Source organism: Macrobrachium rosenbergii, chromosome 58 (assembly GCF_040412425.1).
Source record: "Macrobrachium rosenbergii isolate ZJJX-2024 chromosome 58, ASM4041242v1, whole genome shotgun sequence".
NCBI classification, from domain to species: Eukaryota; Metazoa; Arthropoda; class Malacostraca; order Decapoda; family Palaemonidae; genus Macrobrachium; species Macrobrachium rosenbergii.
In genome coordinates, this window is record NC_089798.1 from 1216817 (window position 1) to 1242938 (window position 26122).

Here is a 26122-nt window from a genome sequence, read left to right on the forward strand (position 1 = left end):
AATAATGATCAGAATAGTAGCTTTAAGAAAACACAATAAAGTGTCCCAGAATTACGTGGTAGGAAAATCTGCAGAGTTGTTTAATTACCTATTTGGGTTGTTTCGCGGGAGCTTTGTCGCGGTGAGATTATAATATATCACAGACAAGAAGAGAACTATGATGGAGAACATCCCCTGACACACAAGTTCAATACAAGGATCAGAATAAAATCGATAGGGGCTGTCTGGTGTTCAGTTACTTAACGTATTGAAATATAAACTATTGGACATTGTTCAAAAGTCAGCACTCATCCACCGGATGTGTATTATATTATAGTTTCAGTTTTGTTTCAATCAACTTTGACAGTGAACCTATGATTTTTACCTATCTAAGCCGAATAAGGTTGTTCAGAAAGTAGGAAACTTGCTAATGACAAGCAACAGTAACTTTGGTAGAAAAATATCTTCCTCATACAAAAAGTAATAATAATGTTGCCTATAATATTTACTGCATATATATAAGCTGTAACTAATTCTCTTTGGGAAATGTTTTAATATTTTGAAAACAAATATCATTGCGGTCATCAAAATTAAAATGCCCTTATTTTTTATTGTCAATGATACAGGATGTCGTTTCTTACAGCAGTTACGTATGCTGAAATTATTTCTCTTGTTAAAATCTGTTGTTCTGATTATATAAAGCTGTTGTTGTGATTATATAAATGCATTATATAATGACGGTCTTAGAGATTTAATAATTTCGCTTCCGTAGAATATTCAATTACATCTCATTTTTTTCAGCGGTATTTCTCCAAACAAATAGTTGAGGAGTCCATTGCCTAGAGAGAGAGAGAGAGAGAGAGAGAGAGAGAGGGAGAGGATGATCAACGATAGTAAGGCGAAATTTTAATAACTTAAATAATTTCTTGGCGTTATGGTTCTTGATTTTTGGGTGACGGTTGAGCTCACTGATGGAAATGGCATCAAGCATCCTACCTTTCTACAGTATGCGTAAAATTATCAAGAAAAAAAATAGAGAGAAAGAATAATACTTTAAAGGCGAGAAATTTTAAAGTGGAAGAGATTAGATTTGAAGAATTGTGAATGCTTGAAACATCAAACCAACTGGATCGAAATATGATGTTCTAATCAGAATCATGCTTAGCATCTTACCTTTCTACTACAGTATATATGTTACAGCAAGATTGTGAGACCAGGAATCTCACGAAATCCCTGAAATTTTCAGGGAATTCGTGACATCACCAATTCACTTAGGAACATTTCATCGCCTAGGGGCTAGTGCTGAACACGGCGAAACACATTTGATCCCCGAGGAGCTAGTACTGAACACGGAGAAACACATTTGATCCCCGAGGGGCTAGTACTGAACTCGGCGAAACACATTTGATTTCCGAGGGGCTAGTACTAAACACTGCGAAACAGTGTAGATAAATCACTGTTTCGCCGTGTTTAGTATTAGCCCCTCGGGGATTAAATGTCCCTCAGTGAATTGATGATTTCAGGAATTCCCTGAACATTTCAGGGATTTCGTGAAATCCCTGATTTCACAGTCTTAACGTAACATACATACGTTAAATGATGTGGATAATAATTAAGGGGGAAATAGGTATTATATTTAATGCAAGTAATGGAAGAGATTTTATTTTATTGTAAATGCTTAAGATATCAACAGCTACTGATGTTAAACAAATAGAATCGAAATATAATGAAGTGGAACCGCTACGCACGGGATTGAAATACAACTGGCTCAAAAAATTGTGATAATGTAGCTCGGAGTCACAGGAGATACTCTTGTGGCGGCCAGTAATAAAGTCACAGGAAATAAAGTCACAGAAAAAAACCACAATTTTGGCTAGAAAAAAAGTCACATTAATCTATGGTGGCAGTTCAAGCAATTAAAGTAATAAAACAGAAAATATTCTGGATCTTTCCTAGAGAGTGACCCCCCAAGGGTTTTCGGGGGTCGTTATTTAGGACTGACATTTCTTAGGGGTCTTTATCTTTATGATATGTACAGTCTTTTGTTTATGTTTTTACAGTAATCCTCAACGGGCTTGTACTGAACACGCCGCAGAGGTGACTACATACCGGGTTTAAACCCTTGGGGGTCACAATCTAGGAAAGATTGATGTGACTTTTTTTCCAGTGACTTTTTTCCCGTGACTTTTTTCTGTGACTTTTTACCAGTGATTTTTTCACCTGGATTCACTCTTGTTTGTCAGACCTGACCGAAATTTCATTATCTGTTTTCAAAGTCATTTTTCTCCCCTGAATTTTTCATTCTTAGCTTCATTTGATTTTTCTTCATCCCTTTCAAAGAGTGGAATAACAAACCAGAAAAAATTGAAAGACGGGATGAAAAATGTATTGGAATTTCGGTTTTTATTTCTGGCGCACTCAATAATAACCAATCCATAATTTTATGTCCGAAGTTCTTAAAAGGATAAAGCTGATGAGTATGACGATTTTTCATCATGTGGTATCAGAACATGTATGTCCACGAGCCTTGTTTGCTACAAATATGGTCTTTAAGCAAGAACGGGGTAAGCAAGTATCCATTTAATGCCTACACACATCTCTCCTCTTAAACGTTAAAAACAGAAACCTGTAGAAGAGTTCCTTGGCTCAGATGTTACGTGGTAATCTGGAATTCCTTAAGAAAAAGCATATGTCAGTATGAAGCATGGAAAAAAGGCATGGCGCCTGAGATATTTTTTCTTTGGGTAGTTAAGGGATGCACTTTATCGTATTGTGATTTAATCAGTTGACTAAACGTGAATAGATTATACACAAGAGAACTAGAAAACTTCATCTAAACTGATGCATATCAAAAGCTACTGAGGTCTAAGAATGAAATGCATGTGACTAAACCAGAGCTTCAAGCAATATGTTAGTTATCACGGCTCCAATTTAGAATGGAAATTTCTAAAGTAAGCTTAGTTTACCCTCGTATTTCAATTTGTGTTTCACTTATCATAAAACATATCTTAATACCTAACTGAAAGACTAGAAGGAAATTGTATATAGCTTAAAATTTTTCAAGGATGGTTGAGTAACGAATATTTTGCTTCAGTCATATGTCATCTCGTGGTGAAGGTTCATATTATTATTATTATTATTATTATTATTATTATTATTATTATTATTATTATTATTATTATTATTATTATTATTATTATTAATAATAATAATAATAATAATAATAATAATAATAATAATAATAATAATAATAATGATATGAAGCTTCACCACATGATGACATATGACTAAAGCAAAATATTGGTTACTCAACTATCCTTGAAAAATTATTATTATTATTATTATTATTATTATTATTATTATTATTATTATTATTTATTATTATTATTATTATTTACGGGTTAAGGATCAAACATTCATCTAAATTTAAAGCTAATTCGAGTGCGTAGGTTGAGACTTTTCCAAAGTTGTTAGTTTATGTGAGGCTTCAATATTAGTAAAAAAAATAAAAAGCCTTCTCCTACTTTGATAATTTCCAACTCTATTTGTAAATAAACTCTGTAGTGTTATGTCACGAAGTGCTATGTTGTTCTGCCTTGAAAATTAGATGTAGTCTGACTTTAAAAGCAAAACTTTTGTTACACACCACACAACATAATTGACATTCGACGATATTTCACTTACTAAAATTAGTTCTACTTAGCCATGTACCTATTCTGAAGGATAAGTGGACACGTGATTGACAGTAATAAAAGAACCCCTACCTTGTTCAAATAACAATGAATAACAGATTATTTTTTTAATTATCCGTTTAAAAAGGTCGTAAAATCCGTGCAATATGTCCGTAAAAAAATGTGACCATCATATTTAATTATCGCTAGATTTGCTAATTGATGAATTACCATATTATTTGTTCAATGTATGGATGAATAAAACTAGTTATATAAATATTCATAGTATGCAGTTAGTCAGCAACATTACCTAACTTAGAAATCTCCCGATTTGATCAGTTTGTTAAAATATCATTTTCGTATATGTGATAGGTAACAAAGTCATTCATAAAAGCGCATTGTAACTTCAATCTTCTTTAGTTTCTTCTCAATGTACAAAATATCTAAAGCTACAAAAATTAGTTTTGTAATATATATATATATATATATATATATATATATATATATATATATATATATATATATATATATGTATGTATATATGTATATATATATATATATATATATATATATATATATATATATATATATATATATGTATGTATATATGTATATATATATATATATATATATATATATATATATATATATATATATATATATATATTTTTATATATATACATACATTACTGTAGCTGTGAAACCAGTGATTTCAGAAGTCCCTGAAATTTTCAGGGATTCGTGGAATCACCAATTCACCTATGGGCATTTCATCCCGAGGGCTAGTACTAAACACAGCGAAACAGTGATTCATCTACACTGTTTCACTATGTTTAGTACTAGCCCATCGGGAATCAAATGTTCTTAGGGTGAATTGGTGATTCCAAGAATTCCTGAAAATTTCAGAGATTTCGTGAAATCCCTGATTTCACAAACTTACTGTGACATATATATATATATATATATATATATATATATATATATATATATATATATATATATATATATATATATATATATATATATATATATATATATATATACACCATTGCTTTCAACATAGCGTAACAAAGAAGACCTTTGGTATTTACGAATAGGTTTGGGTCTTCCATCTTATCTGTTTCTTGTCTATAGGATCCCAACAAACTATTCTCCCAAGGGTTCTATGCAGGATATAAGTAAACTCTCATCATTGGTCTTTCAGCATATGGAGAGCCAGTAATTTTTCATGTGGTATCATTTCTAACTCTTTATCTTGCACTCCCATTGTTTGAATTACCTTTATTTAATCTTCCAGTGAAATTTTTCTATTATAATATATATTAGCGGGAAAACATCAGAGGTAAAATAATCTGCTTTTGTAGAAATCACTATTTACTGTACATTCACTTGACACGATTCATCAACCGATTCTTTATATCTGCATCATTTGTGGATAATTTCAACTAGTTTTACATATTGCACGTAAATGCCATGGAGCTTCAAGATTTTCCATGATGTGTCCTTGGTAACTTTCAAATGTGTTCTCTTAATTAACGAAAACTTTGAGAAAGTTTTTCAAATTCCTGCTCTGTTGTACAGTATGTCTCAAAACGAACATACGACTTGTGAAACATTTTGCTGGTTCATTTCTAAACTTTTTACAATTTTTTTTACCAGCATATTAAGAATAATCATACTGAATTATTTCTTTGCAGCCACATTATTTTGTTACCTTCGTTATAATTTACAGTTTCCAGTCATCAAGTTTTTTTTTTTTATTCCATAGACTTCAGTACAGTCTGCCGAATACGAAATGTTATTTCAGTTTCAGTTAAAACCACATCTGCAGAAATTTCATCGTAACCTGGTATTTTCTATCTATCTCCTAAGTTTCATTGTTATTGATTCCACTTCAGTAACTCAGTATTCGTCAGAATCTGTTGCTTTAATCAGACTATCTTTCACATTTGTTTTATTCTTGACTTCACAAAATGATTCGCCCAACATTGGCTTTCTTTCCGGCTGATCTAATCATTGACCCATTTTCATCTTTTTGACAGCCCCATTCCCCTTTTCTCTCTCTCTCTGCCCTCTCTCTCTCTCTCTCTCTCTCTCTCTCTCTCTCTCTCTCTCTCTCTTTGGATGATTCATTACCAGTTCTCTGCCTTACTTCAACACCAGTACCCCTCCATGAATACATGGCTTTGTTAATATTATGAACCTGCTTTTCCAAGTATTTTTTTTTTAATCTCTTCTTGACCTTGTTCACCTTCACCTCTAGACTCTAGTAGTTAACATTTTATACTTTGCGTTCTTCATCTCCCTGAAATACGTCTATATGAAGCGTTTTTATCTAATCTTTGCCGCATCCCATCTAAGCTGTGACAGGAACTTGTTGGTCAGTAACTGGCTCAGGGAAGTGCGGGTGAGGGTTAAGGAGCTCCTGAAAGGATGCTGCTCCAAAAGGCAATGCCCGTGATGTGGTACCTGCATCTTAGAGTTCCATTTCTCATGGGCAATTGTTAAGCCTGATGGGGGTGCTGCTCCGTGGTGCTTGTTAGAACAGAACAGAATAGGCCTATAGAATTTAGGGCAAAGGCCAAGCACTGGGAGCTATGAGATCATTCAGCGCTGAGAGGGGAATTGACAGTAAGAAGGCTTGAAAGGTGTAATAGGAGGAGAACCTCGCAGTTGCACTGTGAGACAAGTGTTAGAGAGGGTGGGAAGTCAGATGAAAGAAAGTATATGAACGGAGGTACCGTAAAAGAAATGAAAGGAGTTGCAGCTAGGGGCCGAAGGAACGTTGCAAAGAATCTTAGTAATGCCTACAGTGCACCGCATGAAGAGCACTGATGGCACTAACCCCCTACGGGGTGGGGCTTGTTATGCTTGTCTATTCAAGTCTCAGTCTGCAGAAAGATCAATATTACGAAATCCGAGAAAGAAGAGTGACTATTCAAGGTGACTTTAGAGTTGTTATAACAATGGTAACAAGCGTTGGAAGGAAATTGTAACCTTGTGAGCCCTCTGTTTCATATTATCAACTAAATAAGATTTGTAACTTCTGTAATTCTAATGCTAGCTTTGCGTTTCCTGCGCCTTGATACGGTGATTCTATCTACTCACACCACAGTGTAAGAGATATAGAGTTTCGTCACTAAAGAAAAGAGGATTAAACAAACATTATTAAACAAAAATTCTAAAAAGTATCATTATATCAGGTGTGCTTATTTGGTTAATAGATTAAGTAGCTCGGTGTTCACATCGTAAACGTGAGAAGCCTTGAAAATCTCCTTTTGCTCACTGATTCTTCTTACACGTTGTTGGTTATGCTTATGATTCAAATACGTATTGAATGCGGAGGACAGACGAGACGAACATCATTCTAACTCAGAAGTGGAAAGAACTGAAGTCAGTGTGAAAGTGCTTATAGACGATAGATTGGGGGTGCAAAAAAATAGGCAATTGTGATGTTGAAGAATATCAGGACCTTGGGAACTGACGGAATCACATATGGCGATAATCGGAATTAATTTTGTCCAATGCTTGTGAGGCTTGTTTGGAGGAGGGAAATTTTCAGGGAAATCGATTATTGTAGTAACTGCTTACTTGAGTAAAGAGATGTTGATATACGTAAAGGTATAGATATTATGATCATAAAAGTTAAGTATACCTTAGTTTAACCAGACCACTGAGCTGATTAACAGCTCTCCTAGGGCTGGCCCGAAGGATTAGATTTATTTTACGTGGCTAAGAACCAACTGGTTACCTGGCAACGGGACCTACAACTTATTGTGGGATCTGAACCACATTATAGCGAGAAATGAATTTCTACCACCGGAAATAAATTCCTCTTATTCTTCATTGGCCGGACGGAGATTCGAACTCGCGGCCAGCAGAGTGCTAGCTGAGAACGGAATCCACCCACACAACGAAGAACTATTTATAAAGCTGATGAAACCTAAGCCCAAAAACTTCAAGATAAAACGCTGAAAACTGACATTATTATATCTCCTAACCATCATGCAAGATACCTGTATCTCCCGTCCTTTGTAATTCGTCTTTTAGCAATATATAATTCTTCTAAATATATAAATTGAAATGTTATGGTTGATGCTGAGGGTGAAAGGAGTTGTGTCAGGAAATGAAAACTGGATTTATAATGCGATTTCATTTTCAGTGCGCTATAACTCAAAATTACTGATGCAGCAGCACTGTATCTGATAAATGAAATAGCATTATAAATCCAGTTTTCATTTCCTGATACAACTCCTCTCACCCTCAGCATCAACCATATCATTTCAGTGCATCAAAGGAATAAATCTTACCTTGTTTATCAATGAGGAACCTCTCTGTTGCGCATCACCTTTGAGCCAAATCAATGAAAGGCATTTCCCCTCTTCCAGGCTCCCTTCGTCTCTTAACACCCGAAAAGTCAATATTTTAAGCTCTTGTCATTTACTCTCTGTTCGAGAGGGGTACGAACGCCTTCTTCGCTATCTCTCGCCAAGAATAATGTGTTCATTGCGTTCTTCGTTCTTTTCACCGAATTACTTTTCAGCATACCGGTTGATTTTGAAGCTTAAAGTCTGAACCTTCTTTGCAAATATGTTAAATATACTGACTGAGGAGACTTGAAAAGGAGGTAAAGATAAAAAAATAAATACATTCATGATACAATAAAATCTACATTCTGTGTAATTTTTATAATTCTAATATCTTTGATATCTTTATGCGGAACTTTTTAGAATCCCTTGGTATCACTTGATACCTTCAAGGGATTTTACAGCGGATCGGGTATTACTGTGTCATCTAAACTTTAATTGCTGTACCTCTGAAAACTATATTTGGATTCCTGCCTAGCCTCTTCATATGTGCCAAAGTTGAGAATGCAATATCTACTTCCTTACAATTCCCAGGGATTTCTGTTATGGCTGTCTCCCCTTCTCTTTTCAGCTCTTCATCAGTAACCGTTCCGGTCAGAAATCTTATCATATTCATGTTTCTGTGTTTGATTAAAACATTCGTTTCTATTTTTCCTTCTCGTGAACCTCCATATACACAAAGAAGTCCATACTCAATTGTGAAATATCTTTTCTTCGTTTATATTATTAAGATATTATTGGAGAAGAAATACCCCAAACTACTCAACTTATTACATCTGTAAATTACTTCCAATTTTCTCCGCTGAAAGTCTGCGAACTTTTTCCTGGGGCAGTATGCTATATATGTCATCATTTTGAGTATTCCGGTTCCGTACAGCCAGTCTTGGAAAGTTCAGATAATTCAGATAACTAAGTCAGTTCCTATAATATATATATATATATATATATATATATATATATATATATATATATATATATATATATATATATATATATATATATATATATATATATATATATATATATATATATATATATAAATATATATATAAATATATATATAAATATTTATATATATATATATATTTATATAGATGTATATATTTATACACACACACACACACACACACACATATATATATATATATATATATATATATATATATATATATATATATATATATATATATATATATATATATATATATATATATATATATATATATATATATATATATATATATATATATATATATATATATATATATATATATATATATATATATATATATATATATATATATATTATATGTATATGTACATATATATATATATATACATACAATATATATATGTATGTATATGTATGTGCGTGTGTCTGAGTGTTTGTGTACGCGTAAAGTGATAAATGAGTATGGTGGACCTACCAGGTCTTGTTTATATTTAGGGAGTAGCCTTTATGCTTGTGCCGCTTGTCCATGTAAATTTATGCACCCCAAGTATAACAGAAAAAAAAATCAGTACAATCGGGCAACAATATACTGTTAGGGCTATCCAGTGGCTTTTGGTATACTAATAGACAATTCTCCATTAACGATAAATATGTTGATTCTCATACTTGAAAGCAAAACATTATGCATTTGAATTGCATAATATGTTTATATATGAAAATCAATGATAGATTAAAATCATAAAAAGACCAAAAAGTATATCTCAAGTAGGAGAATGAAAAATTTTTAAAGGGCAAAATTTTCTCAGTTTACTTACTTTATGAAAGGAAGGACTGTATGATGGGCTTGGCAGAGAGAATGAGCGAAATATTATGATAACAATCTTGGTAAAGCACCTGAAACATTTCTAAAAAATGTCTTTAAACCTGAGTGCACAAAGAAAACACCAAAATTATTTAACAGCATCAGAAGTGATTTCTGTTTATTCATTTTACTCTCACAGACTAATTCAGTCTCTGCCGACAAGGGATGTATAACAGCTCTTCGCGTGTGATCAGAACCTTCTCCTTTAAACAGTTCTATTATGCAAAATAAATGAAAAAGTGTAAAGGTGACGAATATGCCAACAGTGTAGCATATGAGTCATTACGCTCAACCTATTCATTTAGTATTGATTAGCTGCCTGTGTTTGCAGCTGCTAAGGTAAATGAATGGTACAGTGGTTTCCAAATTCAATAGCTTTGAAGTCAATGAAAAAACTGCAGACACTTATTCCCAGGTGATGGATGGCAGCCTACATTATTAGAATAATAAAAAAGGAATGATGTATCAGTTACCTGGGATTTTTGAGGCAAAGGTTTTCTGTTATGGTGCAGCACTAGAGATAAACTCTCCTCCTAAGTAACAATTTAGACATAATTATAATCCATGTAGTATAGTATGCATTGTGAAACTGGTAAAATAAGATATTCGTAAAAGATCTGTGCTTTAAACTATATGCATACTTAAATGAAAAGAGAGAGATATAAGAAAAATATATCGTATAAGCCGTCGCTTTTATCTGAAACTTACGATAAATATTCTCAGGCATCATTAGACCAACGTTTTGTACCAAAGATCAAAGAACCGTGAGAGTGAGAGAACCCGAAGGTTTTAAATCTTTACCACATAAGTAAAACTAGCCTTAGGGTCAATGTTAGAGTGGTAATGGATCATATTGAGTCTCTAGAAGATAGCAAAGCAAATGGATGACTATTTGTCTCATACACCTAACCATTAAACTCCAAATCATGTTCTTCTTGCAGTGAAGATTGTGAAAATTCAGTTTTATAGCATAAACCTATTTTCCACAATTTTGTACCACAGGTCTACTGAGTTTTCCATTAATTTGGTAAATGATATATAATTTTCTTTCAAGTGAATTACATATTGTTAAGTTAAAAGCATTTTAGAGGTAGTTAGCTTTGTGGAATAACAGCGTAAATGTTTGTACGAAGAAAATAGCAGGATATTAACTAAGCATGTAAGAAAAGAAACAAAAGAACCCACATGGAATAGGAAAAGAAAATTGGAAGTAGGGCATCTGTTTGATGTCTGCTGCTACCGTGTAGGATGCTAATAGTTGAAAGGATTACAAAAACTAACAAAAGGGTTTTAAGTTAAGGATAGAGAAGAAAGTTGACGATTAAAGTTCGTATGAGTAAGGCAACTGGAGTAAATTAAAAAAAAAAACATAGGAAGAAAAATATTATGGATACTGGAAGAACTGAAGTACTTAATTCACACAGGTATTTGTGATTATATGTAATGCATAAAAAAAAGGCGAGTCACCATAGGAATGCAAGAGGTAATTTTCAAAAAAATTCAGAGACATGAACTTTACGAATAGCAACAAAACTGTACTATCAGTACGGTCTATCGAATGAACCCTAATTCACAAACAGCAGAAAAAAGTGAAGATTTTTTTCATATTACCCGTTACTGGACATCAGCAAGAATTATTAAAAGGTCGGAAAATGTTGAGGCATAAAGAAGATGCCGTTAACAGTTTAATTTTAGAATTTAAGATTTGAAAATTATATTCAAGGGTGAAGAGAGGAATACCGAGAAAAACAATGGAGAGAGAGAGAGAGAGAGAGAGAGAGAGAGAGAGAGAGAGAGAGAGAGAGAGAAGGGTAGGGGGCAAGAATAATAGGCAGGTGGGCCAAGTGTAATAATGTGAAAGTAGTTTGATTGCTAAAGGAAGAGACAGTTTCATGAGATATAGAAATTTTCTCAAATAAAACCGAAAGGCAGTCAGGAGTTTAAGTATTTTGAATTGATTGTATAGGATACATGTTTTCCCATAAATTTTAATGGTTTCCCTTTGCTGCAAATTCTTCAAGAGTGATGACGAAGACTCCAGTGAAAATCGATGCGGACTTTGTTACTGCTGAGCAGATCCTACATAATTTCCAATATTATGTTTTGGACACCTATATTTATTTACAACGAATCTCCGCATCAACGGTTTCTTTGATCTTGGAAAGCCTGCCAAAAGAAGGAGGGTTTTTACAACAAACTTAAAGTTGACTAAAGGGTACACAGTCCTCGCAACTGCTGTGAGCTCGCCTGAAAGAGACATTTTCTTTAACATATAACGAAAACACATGAAAATATCCTTAAAACTGTAACAAATTTAGGGAGGGTGGGGGAATGTGGAAAAGCATATCATTTCTGTCCGAGATGAAAGAAGGGAAACAATTGTTTTCAGAAATATAGTTCAAGAAATTAGATTTCTTTGTTGACAATTTGACAATGTATACAGTACCAGGAAAATGGTATGACAATGGGGTCACAAATGATTCCTGTGTTTGCTAAAATATTTCTGTAGCCCCTCGATAGAAAGTGTCCAGAACAATTCCATCCCATCTTTTTTAGATAAAAGATGCTAAATCCTTATACTAACTATTTTTTTTAGATTATATCAATATATTGCGAGAAAATAATAGGTTTACCATAAATGTAGAATGCAGAAATCAATATCCTTTCCTAGACATTCACATTTCACTCTCTAATGGGAAATCTCACACAGATATATAAAGAAGACATTCACACATTTGGTTCTTAATTTTTCTCATAACTTCAGAGTTATTCAAGATGACTTCAGTTTAGAAATAATACCCCAAGTACAGACTTGCATAATTTCCACAAAGAAATTCACTTCGTGAATTATATTTTAAAAACGACCTCTTCGAAATAATTGTTAATATTTTTATGAACAACATATTACTGCCCAACCTAAAAGCTCTCATTTTCAAAATATGTTAATGTGGATTTCATTACAACGAGTAAAAAAACTTTTTGACTTTAGGTTACCACAGTTGCACGTACCTTGATTTAATTTGCCTTTAAAACTCTCCTAACTATTGTTAGACTTTTCACTCTCAAAGATATCATCTGGAATTAATAAAGTCTTTCGTTGTTTATAAATATACGTGTTACAATTTAATTACATTTTACTCACATGTTTTCATGTATTCTAGTAATATTCAGTCCAACGCAGCTGTTTTTCATGCTTTGTAGTAATAAGAACTAACTTGTACGTCAGATATGCGGCAAAGTTATTTACAATTCTGTAATTTCCTAGAGGATAATTATAAGCTATTTACATTTTCGTCTGTCTTTTCCAACAGTTTCCAAGTATGAAAAAGAATATTTAGCAATTATTAAAGTTAAACAATAAAACAGTTGATCTGAAACATAGACCATAATTTTAAACATGTCTATCATAGGGTATTTCCAATTTACTTATCATTAAAAGAATCCACATTTGAACTGCCCGCATGACAAATATAGCAAATCTAATTTTTGGAACATATTCTAAACAAAACTGGGTCACGGAACACAGAAAGAAATTTGAGGTGAAATGAAAAGTTCAATTTGTACTCCACGTTGAAAGTCGAAAAATATATCTAAAAGTTAATTGTAGCAAAGATTTTTGGTGAAAATTTAGTTTTTAACAGGCTTGTATATTTCTCTGTTACTCAGTCCAGTAGATGAATATATGCTATCAAAACAGCCATACTTTATGCATTCTCATTAGACTAATTTTCTGATTTTCTCATGGATAGTTGATCCTTTTTAAATCTTCGATTTCACTTGAAGCTTTTCGTTTTACTCTGACTTAAATTTTTCTTCCCTTTCACCTTGAGTTTAAGGCAAATCAACTTTTCTTGTAAATAGAGTAAAGAATCCAAGTATATAAATAACCAAACATATGTGGGTCCGAATATGACATAATTATGGTTTCATATCTGCAAATACTCTCCGATCTATTATAGACTAATGATATTCAAAAGTGATCAGTTTTCCATAATAAGTCTGATTTCAAATACCGAGTAAGAAAGTAGTGAAAGTCAACTGTTGTACAAATTCTTACAATATGTTTTTATTTTACATATATGTACTTTCGTGAATGCAACCTAAAGTGTGGAGAACGTTTGTTAAAAGATGAAGGAATACGAGGTTGTCTGAGATTAGAATGACTTTCGGATTCATTGCAAACGGATGTTAATCTTGATTAGAGAGATGGATGCTGTTTGGTATTTAAGTCACTGATCATAATCATTTGGCTTTTTTTTTATAGAATGGAAGCAGAATAAAACTGCATTTTCATGCGAGAAGCTTTTGAACTATAGACATCCCTTTACGAGGCGTGATTGTTATTCATGCCAGCTTAAATTGAGCTTGTCTGCTGGTCGTGTTGCGATTGAATGACTAACGGAATCTACATAATTTATTTACTTTTGAGAACACTATATATATATATAGTGTGTGTGTGTGTGTGTGTGCGTGCACACCGTATTTCTATTTTAAAGGATCAGAGGTGTAACAAAATACTAAATCCTCGCTGTTTTGAACATGCATGGATATACTCCAGAAAGGAAGGAATGTAATATGGCAATTATGTTCATTGACAAAAAGCTGGATGTTTTGTCACTTACTGAAGCAAGGGTGAAAGAGCAGTGTGTTTATGTGTTTGTGTGCATGTATGCGAGCGCTTGAAGGGATAAAATGAAATTTGACAAGGGAAAATGTTGTAATAGTGAGTGAACATGGTCCAAGAGTATAAAAGAAACAGAACGAAAACGAATCTTGTATGGAGAATAATGAATTTGTGTTTTGCTTGTTCTGGAAAATTTGAATGATTCTGGGAAATAACATGGTTTATAAAGAATATTATTCTTAAGTATATAGAACGATAAAATGACTAGAAACTAACGAAAGAGTTTTAAAGCGCCTGTAAGAGGAATAATCTGAGGGAAAATATTATTTTTAGTAAGGTTATGTGGAAAGTTGTAAACCAGGAAGACGAACCAGTGAATGTTTATAAGGAGTGTACAAAAATTTATTTAGGAATATATGTACTAATAAGAAAAGGTGAGTCACAGAAATACTGAAGCCATAAAAGCTAATGTTGTGTGTCAAAAAATTTATAAAATTTGAAGTGATCATGAGGAACCAAAGAATGAATATGTGAAGGGTTGATAAGCCACCTCTTCTTTATAAAAGCAAATTGGACATATTAAATACATAATGAAACTGCTGAGAGGAATTGTTTATGTAATATATATTGTATGAGCAGTAAATGTGTGAGAAATCTTTGGATACACATAAGAAATAGTGAATATTAGCATGAGGGAAAAGATGAATCAAAGTATTTTACTTTATCTAATTGTGAAATATTACTTTCTAAAAAAATAAGAATTCATAGTGTTAATCGCGTCGGCAGTTATTAGCTCATATTGAATCCCATTACTTCAATGCATTTGGTATATTAAGAGACAGGGAAAAATATGGTGGTTTAAACTAAGCCACTATATGTACCTCGTATTCATTTGTGAAAGTTATAAACATAAACGCTTTTGCCGTATCATCATGTGACTCAAGTCTGAAATCAGAATCCCCAGTATCTGTGGTCATTTATGGTTTTCGGAATCTTCAATAATTAGAATTTTTTTATTCTAGGTGTGCAGATGAAATGTTATTTACTGTCTGAGAAACAAAGTGAGAAGAGTATTTTCAGCAACTTTTTTTTTGTTACTTTGTTTGCGTGTTATCATGATAACTGATAAATATTTTATCATCTTAACTGATCTCAGCTGAACAGACGCATTGGAACTCTAGCTTGCTAATAAGTAACGAAGTCTGTCAACTAAAAAAGACCCTATGCTATACGTAGGTTTCCTTTGAATATTTTCCACATATCTTGCAGCTAACAGTAATTCCACACAGTTACTAACAAACTAACCGGTACTTTACGCTAACATTCAATTTAAGAGATTTATCTAAAGATGGGACGTTTAAAATGGTAGACAAGTTAAAAATAATGATAATAATGTAGGTGGTGTATAAGTCAGGAAAGTTGGAATGTTAGTGTATATATATAAATATATATATATATATATATATATATATATATATATATATATATATATATATATATATATATATATATATATATATATATATATATATATATATATATATATATATTAGGACTCATATGTCACTGTCACCTACTTATTGCGAACAGCCCTACTAGCATGCATTGGTGAATGCATTAACTCCATGTCTCCCACCTATCTACCAACCTTAAAAGAAGATTCATATTTCGGTCGTGGCAAATAAACTTACCATATATAATTTCCTTTCGGGCAATTTATTCCCAAGGTTTTCTCAGTCCCTTAGGAATAAATTACACCCAAAGGAAATTTTATGCAGTAAGTGAGTTTACCACTACCGGAATATGAACCCACTTCTTTTACGATCGGTACGTGGGAGACAGGGAATTAACGCATTCAGCATAAGTTGCGGTGGTTGTTTGTATTATATACGTGATAATGGTGTATAAATCGTTAGACTTGGTAAAGAGAAGGAGATCGTAAACCTCTGAATACATGAAGCAAAGGCGTTGGAATAGATGCGCCTTGGTATTCAGGAGATAAGAAAGTTCATGGAATATAAGGGTGTGTGGGCAGAGCTTGGTTGGATACAGCATGATTGCAATATATCATTCTTCTTCTCCTATTCTCTGTCAGTAGCTTCCTAGCAAACAAGCGGCAACGGTGCAAATAAATTGTCTTTAAAGTGGCATTGGCACTCTTTGCCTGTGAGGCCGCATGACGCCTTTTTGTACGAAAAATAGATCGTTGCCTCATTTTAATGAAGTTAACTGCCATGACATGTAACATCTGAATTTACTGTAAACCCAAGGAAGAAAATTATCAGCATAAAATATCAAGACTTCATTCGTTTTCCTCTCCCTCTCCATTGAATATTATTTTCTTTTTTAGAGCTTCATCTCCTACCTCATAATCTAATCTTTATGAAGTCCAAGTCAGTGGTCTGAAGAAACCAAACTGTAAATAAAAACTGAAGATTGCTCAATTAGCAACGCTACCGTTGTGTTTGTTTTCAATCACAGTTACTTCCTGATTTGATCAGTGGACGTGGAAGGATGAAAGGAGATAAGAGAGGCAATGAATCGTAATCTCCAAATACTAAGGGGAAATGGTGATGAGAGTAATTAAGGTGATGGAATAAAAAAAACACTGTTTTAGTATTTCTGAAGAACAAAACACTACAGCAATATGGATAAAATATAAATATTTAAGATAGGTATATAACAATTGAGAAGGGTGCGCTCGCGCGTACGCACACATACACACACATAGACACAAGAGAGAGCGAAAGAGGAGAAACAATGTTTTGGCAATGAGCGGGACAAAGGTGAAAGGGCAGGGAGTAGAGGAGTAGTGACAAAATGCAGAAATTGGTGTATCACGAAGAACAATGACGGGTGAGAGAAATAAATGCGCAAGGTTGTAAATTCATAAAGTTAAGGTTCCATGAACCACAAGAAAATAATTTGTAAATATAAGAGTATATGTGGGATGGACTGAAAAGGAATAGGCGTAAAAGAAAATGTAAAAGTTGAAAGGGTGGTTGTGCAAGGTGATCTACATATCAAGGCGGGTAACAGAGAAAGTGAGAGTGAAATAGACAGATACTGAGTTTCAGGTGCAAATGACACTGAAGAAGTCTTGTGGGGATGAGGATTGAAAGAGGCCTGATTTCGAAAAAGATGAAACAGTAAGGAAATACATTATGTTGTACAAATGTTAATGTAGAGGCAATTGAAGAGTAAGCTGATGGCTGTAATAAAGAGAAGAGCAATATCAAGCAGCAGGTTATATCTCTTCATTATTTTGCCAAAGCAAGGATTAAGATCATTGGAAGTATTTTGGAGAAGGGATGCAAATTTATTTGTAAGAGTAAGGGCAATTGAGAAAAGTGAGTCCCATACGAAGGAAGTGAAGAAGCATAAACGAAGAAAATGGATGATAAAGCTGAAAACATGGAAGTTAAAATATGTGAAGAAAGTGTCAAATTCCCGGATGGGTTTGGAATGAGCAAGGACCTGCATGATTTTAGGAAGGTGGGAGGACAAAATAAAATTAGTGAGTGGTAGGATGAAGAAATGAGGAATTTAGTGAGCGGCAAAGAGTTATTATTTAAAGGGTAGTTGAAAGATAGAGGGGAAGATCAAACAGGAATAAAAGATCATGTATAAGGTCAAGAAGAAGGTAAGACTGAAGACAAAGTAAAATATGGAGGGTAGAGGAACCAGGATTTTGGAGAAAATAAAGAACTGTTTTTCTGGGAAGCAAATTGAAAGAGAAATGTTTAATGAGTAAATGACTCTCAATAACTTTTTTTTCTATATTCACTTTGAGTATACTCCCCATTGCCTCTCTTTCATAACTCTCAAAATGTTTTCTAAGTCTACACTTGCCAAATACAGCTGTTAATATTGTTTTCGAATGTTTAACATAACTGTTTCATAACAAGCACTTTATCCATAATTCTTTATTTGATAAACATTATATGGGAAAAGTTTACTTCAGGGAACTTATATTCATAATTCATACTCCCTCCATACTTGTTTACCTCCTTAGGAATAGAGAAACGTTTGAATATGGATTGATCAATTTCCCCATTAGTTTTAAGGGCATCTTGCCGGCTTTTTCTAAACCTAGTACATTTAATCTTTTTAATTTTCAAAACCACTCTCTTCCATGAGTTTAATAAGTTTTAACTGTACCGTTTAAAAGGATGCCATGAGTACAGAATGTCTGAAGAACACATGAAAAAAATATCAATAGTCCCTCACATTCATATCATAATACAAAATTTAGTCTCATTTTCTAAGTTATTCACCTTTATTGGCTACGAAATATAAAGGGATGGTAATAGCATCCGGAATAATAATAATAATAATAATAATAATAATAATAATAATAATAATAATAATAATAATAATAATAATAATAATAATAATTGGCAAACTTGTAGCGTCAGGACTGGAACATGGTCGATAAATCCTAATATTTTATTAATATGAAATTAGCAGCCGTCATACCAGTTTAGATTCATATTAGCATGTTAAATATATAGTAATTTCCTTCTTTTTTTTGATAAGAAGGCCCTTATTAAGTTTTAACACATTTTGCGATATGTCGGATATGCTATGTGGTAATGACGCCATTTAACATATGTGCTTTAAAATAGCTTTTGTAATTATTGCTATCTTCCTCCCTTTTGGAAGCCTTCACAAGATGAAATTTGGCGAATAGCCTCAGGGTTACACGAGCTTTTAGCAATTTTGTGTTGTGTCCAAATTAACATTATCACCATAGCCTTATTTACTCACGAATAGGCATCAAATAAACAATTTTAAAGAAGAGTATGTTTCAAGGATTTCAGCAAAATGTAAGGCACCAAATAATTCTTGTTCACAAGGTTATAAAACCTTGAACATTTTGATCCTTGTGACCAAATAACATGATTGCCACGGCCAAGTTTGCATGCGGATTGCCATCAGTTCAACAACTTTCGTCCACTAATATACAGTATGTAGGCGATAAACAATATAGAATTTTCCATTTGCCATCCTAAGTTTTCAAAGTACAACATACAGAGATGCATGTACTACCGAGTGAAAACTCATCAAATTTCATCCTACGGTTGTCCGTAACAATCTGCCGAATAATAATAATAATAAAATAATAATAATAATAATAATAATAATAATAATAATAATAATAATAATAATTATTATTATTATTATTATTATTATTAATAATTATTATTATTATTATTATTAATATTATTATCAATAATAATAATAATAATAATAATAATAATAGTAAAACGACCCTCTCACAGAGTAGCCGAGTAACTCAAATCAGATCTGAGGACCTCTTCGTATTCACTCAGGTAACAAAATACGAACTCTGTGTTGGTCTTTATGGTCACCAACAATTTTCCTTATTCATAACGGCATCTATAGTTCTTTTCTTTTTACACCAGACCGTCACGCAACCGCATAAAGGGATATGTGAATGCTTCCGTTTGCTATTGTTGTGAAATTAAGTTGGCCCCGTGCCAACGTATGCTGGCAGGTTTAGGAAATATGGAAGTCTGGGACTCATACCTATTTTGGTAGTGTAAAGCTTTTTTTTTTTTTCGTTATTCATAGTTTAGACTACCCATGCGTGTCTCTGAATAACGGTAAAAAATAAAGTCTTGACAATATTCCTTGTAAGAGGAATTCGGATATATCCTAGTTAAATATTTTATAAATATCATACTATGTTAGTATCCAGAAATATTGTTTTACTTTAATTAGGAAATGTAAAAGAGGGAGAATTTTATTTACATTAATATTTACGAGGTTTGAATAGTTGTATAAATCATATATGAAAAATAACATCTAGAAAACGAAAAATTTAACCATCTACTTCCGGAACAAAATTTCTTTAGGTATTTCCATTAGCATTCCTCTGCTCACACATTTTAGGTCAAATTCCTTTTGTTATTTTCATAACATCATTAAAGAATTGGGGAGACATATACCTAACTAGTCCGAATGCAATATTGTTGCCTTTTGCAGTATTCCAAATAAAAAGAAATATAATTGTTCCAGTTGGAAGGTTTCAGGGCCTGATTAACTATCCTTTTTGCACTATCATATTATGTATCCTTGAGACATACGGTTCCTGATATTGCGACGAGGAATTATAGTTAACAATAAGTTTTAAAAAAATTAATATATTAATATCTCGACATAATTTTCGCTTAATATTCTATGCTTGTTTGTATATGTGTGTAGTTCTATGTACGTATGCGTGCGGGCTTCAATTACTACGGCTTACTTCCTATACATACATACATATATATATATATATATATATATATATATATATATATATATATAATGTGAATTTTCCTATCATCTGGAACCACGTTCTTTGAGGATACAGTTCGTAATATTGCAAAGAGGAATCACCGTAAAAAAAAAAAAACAATATAGTATTATCTCGAACAGAAACTTCGCTTAATATTCTTTGCCTGTTTGCTTGTGTATGTATTCGTGCGGGCTTGCAGTGGAACGCTTTCTTCCCATACACACTAAATTTGGGCTACTTAAGTACTTAGGGTTCGATTGCCAGGAAAAAGATCCGCCTTAAGAGTAAAATGCAATTTGCAGTGAAAGAGTATTTTTTTCAACTTTGCGAATAGTTACGACTCTATGTTTTTAGTTTTACTACGGTTAATATTATATAGTATATATATATATATATATATATATATATATATATATATATATATATATATATATATATATATATATATATATATATATATATATATATATATATATATATATATATGATGTCAACTGTATAACTAAAAACATCGAGTCGTAACTATTCGCAAAGTTGAAAAAGATACTCTTACGCTGCAAATTTCTTTTTTACTATTAAGGCAGATTTTTTTTCCTGGCAATCGAACCCCAAGTACTTAAGTAGCCCATATTTAATGTGTTTGGGAAGAAAGCCGTTCACTGCAAGCCCGCACGCATACATACACACTTACACACATACACACAAACAAGCAAAGAATATTAAGCGAAGTATTACTATATTCTTTTTTTTTTATTGTTAACGATGAATCCTCCATGCAATATTACGAACCGTATCTTTCAAAGAGCGTGGTTCCATATAATGGGAAAATTTACATTATATACAGTATATATATATATATATATATATATATATATATATATATATATATATATATATATATATATATGTGTGTGTGTGTGTGTGTGTGTGTGTGTGTGTGTGTGTGTGTGTGTGTGTACTGTGTGTGTATAAAATTTTCTCTAACAAGGAACGTTAACTATTATGGCCAAATTCATATTTTATTCGCAGAGTAGTGGATGTCCTCTTGTAAAAGAAACAGGCGAAACACTACCCACGTCATTTACCTAAGCAAAGAGGTGATTAGCGAGCGCACGCTTTCCACCATTCACTTTCATCTTGCTTACAATTTCTTCTTGGAAGTGGAGGTTCTCGCTTTCCAATGCCTCTTTCGCGAGATCTAACAACCCATTCTCCTGTCCTCTCCTTCTCCCACCCAAGACTTCCAGACTCCACTCTCTTCCTGTGACCTATCATCCGCCATTCTTTTCACATCTCTGAACCGTCACATAACACTCCGATCTAACCTTCTTCCTGAGCTAACCTATTCACCACTTCTTGGGACTATTTCTACATTACTTATATTTTCACCCCGTAGGGGGTGCCGTCAGTGTACCTCATGGGACTAAGGTTCTTTGCTGCGTTCCTTGATGCCTTCGGCTAGCTGCAACTGCTTTCATACCATTTACTGTACCTCCATTCATATTATTTTTCTTCCATCCTGCTATCCACCCTCTCCTAACAATTATTTCAAAGTGCAACTGCGAGGTTTTCCCCTCTGTTACACCTTTCAAAACTACTTACTCTCAATTTCCTCTCCAGCGCTAAATGACCTTATAGGTCCTTGTGCTTGGCCTTTGGCCTAAACTCTGTATCCCATCCCACTTACCTTTTCAGTGCTACTTACCCCACGTATACAAAGTAAACAATTAGTCACTAGAGCTTCCAACTGTTTTTTTTAGTCGCATGTAACACAAACATCTAACCTCTACACAGGAGACTGGCTGAATTAAAGCTTCATATATATGATTCACAGACGCAAACACATATATGCACATGCAAACATACACACAAACACACACTCACACATATATATAAATTTATATATGTATTTACATATATATAATATATATATATATATATATATATATATATATATATATATATATATATATATATATATATATATATATATATATATATATAAAGCTGTGTCCAGTAAAAAGGGAGATCCCAAGAAAAGATAAAATAACAATCTCTGCCACGCATAATTTAAACTGCTGAATCGTTCATGAGCTCCTTTTGCAGGAAACAAATAATACTTGCTGTTTTATGTACCTTCTCTGAAGATTCATCTCCATGGTGTCAAATACCTGTGCAACCACACACTCAACCATTCCCCTCTATCGTGCATGCGCTCTCTTGCTCCTGAATGTTGAGGGCCTTCATTTCCTATAACAGATTAATCTTATTTACCCATCGTTAGTGTTTCCGATAGTAAAAGATTACAGATTTCCTGAATCTGTATCTTTTAGCTACCCCAGACACATTCTCCATTGTTTTCCCACTTATGTGAACATGGATTTTTCAACTTAGTACACTAACTCAAAACATCAAGCTTCCTCGGCTTATACGTATTTAAAACGACACTTTCATCATCTGCACCAGAGCCATACACACTTAAAACCCGAGATACGTTATCCCGTTACCATTTTTGTCATTTGCAAAATAAGCTATAACACCGTGTGACTGGCAATTGGTGACTTTCACACTTCAAAGCGGGCCAAAATTCTATTATTTCAAGTAGTCACGCTATAAGATTGGGAATTTATAGCAATTAAACCCAAGTGGGGAGGCTCATCTGATAACAGCGGGGTATTTCCTTCCCTAAGGGATCAAGAGCCATTCAGGAGGCAATACATACACATACACACAAGCATACACATAAACAAATACACACACACATATGTGTGTATAAATATATATATATATATATATATATATATATATATATATATATATATATATATATATATATATATATATATATATATATATATTTATATATATATATGGATATATATATATATATATATATATATATATATATATATATATATGATATATATATATATTTATATATAAAACTAACTGGTCTGACTTGGAACAGCAACAGGAAGGTAGACACACACACATATGTGTGTAAATAAATATATGATAAATCTATAAATATATATATAGATATATATATATATATATATATAAATATATATATATATATATATTGTCTTTGATAATATATATATATAACTAAAGGTTTTCTGACTTGGAAACAGCCAGGAAGGTAGTTAGTGAATGTTCAGATTTCACAAAACAGTTGCCAAAGGAAACATGATATGATATGATATGATAGATGATATGATATGATATGATATGATATGATATGATATCGTCATAATCGTTGCTGGTATGAAAAACTTTTTCTCACCCCAGCTCTGGCCAATTATTTCCCTCCGAGTTATTTCACTTAGACGTCATCAACAACGAAATGTGAGGCCTTTGTATGCTAGAGATGTAAAAGGCGGGAATCATAATGGCTTTTGGCTGAATGGAAACCGTAAAGATGCTACTCACGGAAAATCCGTGTTATTGGTTGTTCATTTAAATACTTATTTATTTATTCACTTATTTATTTTATTTATTTATTTATCTCATTATTTATAAAACAATTATTTTATTATTTCATAATTGATTTTTATTGATTTATCTTTTCACTTGTTTTTTATGAATCTGTTTGTGGAAATAGCATATTCCTGTTTACCCCAAAAACTTCATACTTAACAGCAATGCTACCTTTTTCTGTCACCTACTTTTGCTTTCATATACACCTTTTTCCCTTTCACGATGTCCAGACACAGCAAGACACAGATTCGGATTCTCCCAATACGATTCTCTCTCACACCTCTTTTTTTTCTACCCTTGGACCATACTCATTCACTATTATAACTTCTGTTCTTGTGACATTCCGTCATAGCAATAAAATCTGTAAACTAACAAATTAGTAGACTTTCACCCACTCCCAGTTTTCCTGAAACTACAAGTGCCAGTTTCCCCAGCTCGACATTTTCAGTAACCTCAGAAATAATCAAACGTTTTATCTGCCGGTGTCTGCTATTCAAGTTTTCCTTTACCAGTGCAGCAGTATCTAGCTTTCTCTCCTTAAGCAGTTCAAATATCATATACTTCCTCTTTCTGCAGTGAACCCATACACATGCAAAACTCTAAGACATAATATTTCTTACCATCACTGATTTATTTTTAACAACAGTACAAAGGAAGGGGTTGTAAACATTTGCGTTAATTATGCATTTTTTAAACTGTTCTAAAAGAAAAATTTCTTATTTTTTGCTACACGAGATTTCGGTTTTAATTTCCATTTTTTTCTGACTATAGATACCAAAAATTTAAAGATTTAGCAGGTTTTATTAAACATTTTGTCCACCATTTATCTTTCAGTATTGACCCATATAATTAAAACTCCAACAATCATATGTAAACATTTTAAAAATCTTGTACAATTGTGAGTTTTCTAATCATTAAAAAAGTAAATCTTGAGGATTCACTGTCCCAAGAGAGAGAGAGAGAGAGAGAGAGAGAGAGAGAGAGAGAGAGAGAGAGAGAGAGAGAGAGAGAGAGACCTTACCTTACCTTATAGACCTTACAGTTCGTTCGGGTTGCCCCAGGTCCCTCAGTGTGAGGCACCTTTGATGTCTACCAGAGAATTGCTAATGCATCTTCCGGTATATTTTGCATCTTCCAATCTTGGATGGTCTGGGATGCAACTTAGATATTTGTTGAGCTTATTCTTAAACACATCTACGCTCACTCCTGATATGTTCCTCAAATGAGCTGGTAATGCAATGAATAATCGCTGAATTATTGATGCTGATGCGTAGTGGATTAATGTCCTGTGTGCTTTCCTTAGTTTTCCTGGTATAGTTTTGGGCACTATTAATCTACCTCTGCTTGCTCTTTCTGATATTTTTAGCTCCATGATGTTTTCGGTCATTCCTTCTACGTTTCCATGCCTGTATTATCACGTAGCATTCTCTTTTCCTTTCGAGACTATATAATTTTAAGAATTGTAGTCTTTCCCAGTAGTCTAGGTCCTTAACTTCTATTCTAGCTGTAAAGAACCTTTGTACACTCTCTATTTGTGCAATATCCTTTTGGTAGTGTGGGTACCATATCATATTGCAATATTCAAGTGGACTGCGTACATACGTTTTATAAAGCATAATCATGTGTTCAGCTTTTCTTGTTTTGAAGTGCCGGAACAACATTCCCATCTTTGCTTTGCATTTTGCCAGTAGTATTGCTGTTTGATCATTGCATAGCATATTCCTATTCAGCATCGCACCAAGGTCTTTAACTGCTCCCTTATTTGTGATTGTCTCGTTATTAGGTCCCTTATATGCATATAGCATTCCTTCTTTATCGCCATAGTTTATTGATTCAAATTTATCAGAGTTAAATACCATCCTATTTACCTCCGCCCATTC